Source organism: Colossoma macropomum, unplaced genomic scaffold, assembly GCF_904425465.1.
Source record: "Colossoma macropomum unplaced genomic scaffold, Colossoma_macropomum, whole genome shotgun sequence".
Classification (NCBI taxonomy): domain Eukaryota; kingdom Metazoa; phylum Chordata; class Actinopteri; order Characiformes; family Serrasalmidae; genus Colossoma; species Colossoma macropomum.
In genome coordinates, this window is record NW_023494786.1 from 4,728,847 (window position 1) to 4,731,724 (window position 2,878).

The following is a 2,878-nucleotide window of genomic DNA, read 5'->3' on the forward strand; positions in this document are numbered from 1 at the left end:
AAAGCCTATAAAGTTTGACCTCAGTTGGCCATGAGGTAGCACCATACAACATAAACTACAGTAAGTCCTATACATTTTATCATACATAAAAAGAAATCACTTCATATCATGCTTGCCAAGTATTAGCAATATTTGAATAAATCAGTGTGACCTGGCTTATTCTGACTTAAGTGCTACAAAAACATAAGCAATTGTCTGATTATGACTGAATTTGAAAATTTGTACAGAATGACAGAGGGTGTATTGTGAATTAATTTTCTATTATCACTCAATAATAATGCGATTATAAAATGATTATCGATGCATCTTGATGCATCTTTTTTTCTATACATGATTTCTGCTTTATCACTGTATGAGAACTTGGTACTTTTAAAGCAAAGTATTTGTAATGAGACACTGGCTGCAACTCGTCTATGATAAAATGCGCTGTTACAGTGACATGGCAATAGATGTCCACACAGCATGTTACAGCTGTCCTACCCATTTTAGTGATTTTATAACTTCGATCTCGTTGTAGGGAGTGGGGATCGCTATGTGCGTAAAATATCTTCGAGATGGAACATGAGCAACATAGCGCAGAAGCCCATGTTCTCAATGACTGAAAACTGGCATGCAGACTCAGGTCGCATAGCAACGCAGTCTCGCCTAGCTAGTAGCTAACAAAAAGGCAAAGAGAGAGATTTAAGACAAACATTTGGAGATGAATAGATTTGCGTTTATAAGCACCACAGATGGTTTCCTGGTACGTTAAATCTGCAATGAGAGACTGTCAAACACTAAAAAGTTGCAAAACTGAAGTCAGCTTCTCTTTCAAATTTTCCCGTTCCACCTTAAATGGTGCCGCAGGCAGAATTTAAGGTGGAACGGAAAAATTTGAACAAGAAGCTGAGGAATGAGAAGTGACTTCAGCCTCATACAAACAGTCAAACGTTGAAAGACATTTTCCAAGAAACTCTTCTACTTTTGAAGAAAAGTTTTCTGGCGGAGATGGGAGGAAAGCGGCTATAGCTTGATCTTAAAGCAGAGCAAAGCAAGTCTGCGTTTTCGTTTATATTTTTTAGCCTATACTAGGACATTAGCACATACTGAGACATATTGGACATAAAATGTTGTGGCTCCCAAGGTGGTTTGATTTTTGGTGAAAGGACAAAATAGCTCTTCTTAACCTTTGGGTTGTCGACTCCTGACCTAACCTAGCTTTGAATGCACAGGGCGTCAGTTCCGCACTTCCAAGTTCCGCCTTTTGCGTTCCGTCAACATTGTTGCAAATTGAAGTTTAGAAAATCGATTTTTGACATTTGTGAATCGATTCAGAATCGTTTACGTCCTCATCACGATGCATCTGAGAAACGATTTTTCCCCCCGCCCTTATTCTATGCTAGTACCCTAATAACTGTCTGTAGTGTAACTTCTTTAAAAAAGAATTAAAAGAATCAAAGAATATCAACAAAAGGTAAAACAGGATATAAAGGAATAAAAAAGGAATACAAAGAATAAAAAGATTTCAGCCGCTGGGTTCTTGTAGAAGGAAGGAAAAGCCCCTCTCTTTATTGAGCTTTAAGTGGCAAAATGGTTCCCGGACAACAACAATGCAAATGTCATCTCGAGGCATCCCTTTTTATTGCCCTTTGGGGTGATTAAGTAATCACCCCCCCTTTTAACACAATTCCATACCACCTTAGTCCGCACTGTATCCAAACCCTGCACCCTTTTGGCAACCCTTAAAACTAAACACTCACGATGTCCTTTTTTGTAAAAGCCATTCTGACCTGGTCATACCAGGCTGTTCCATCCTTACAGGGTCATCTTACACAGCTTCTTCATCCAAGTTCACTTCAGCTATAATTTGCACTATCATGTAATACAATTCCCTTTATGACTTTCACTTCAGCTATAATTTATACTGTCATCTAATATAATTCCCTTACCTTCAGCCATATTTTGTAGCTATGATTTGTACAGTTTCTTTTTGAGTTCAGGAGGACATTCCAAATGCATGCAGTCTATAGCCTGCTCCCCAATGTTACCTTTTTTTAGGGGATCTCCAAATGCTCAAGTTAGCCAATATTTAGTTAATTGATTATTAATCAGGAAATGTTTTATTAAATCTTTCCATCACTAAATTTGTGCTTGGATCATTATTGCAGTGTTGCCATGGGCCACTTGTGGCTCACCGTGAAACCATAAGGGGCTTGGTACAAATCCCCCCTGAGCTGTCTTTGCTGAAGCACAGCCTTGTAAGACATTGAACATTAATAGTTATCAGAAACTTATTACGTTAATGGAGACTTATCGTGATAATGAAGACACATAGTTTAAAGAGAAAAAAAATATGCAAGTAATAAAATGAATTAACTCGCCAGTGGCGACTGGTAGCAACTTTAGATTATAATTTTTTGTGGGTAACTATTTATTACTATTGTTCTGTATTAATTGATTTTTATGTTTTATATTTTCTTTCATCATTTTTCATCTTAATATGTAACTGATATTCTTCAGCGTCACATGGACGCGTCCGCCTATCAAAAAAATGCTTGCGCGCTCACTAGATTTCAACCAGAGCAGCAAAAATGTGACACACAGAGCATATGAGCCGAGCAGAGCTGAGCTTTTTGCCATTAACGTCGGTGTGTAGAAAATGGCGAATAGAAAAACATCAGATTTTTCACAGTTTACGTCTGTCAGACCTTAAGAGGTCATCTACTCAACCCCAGTCTGACTCAGGACCAGTGAACTAGTGAAAGACGAAACACAAAGATGTACCTGAACAACCGTCCACCTCAAGCACTTCATGCAGAAGTACAACCACAGAAAGATTTCAGAACTTCTGGACTTCAGGAATTTGCGTGACTCAGATATTGTAACATAAAGCAGACTA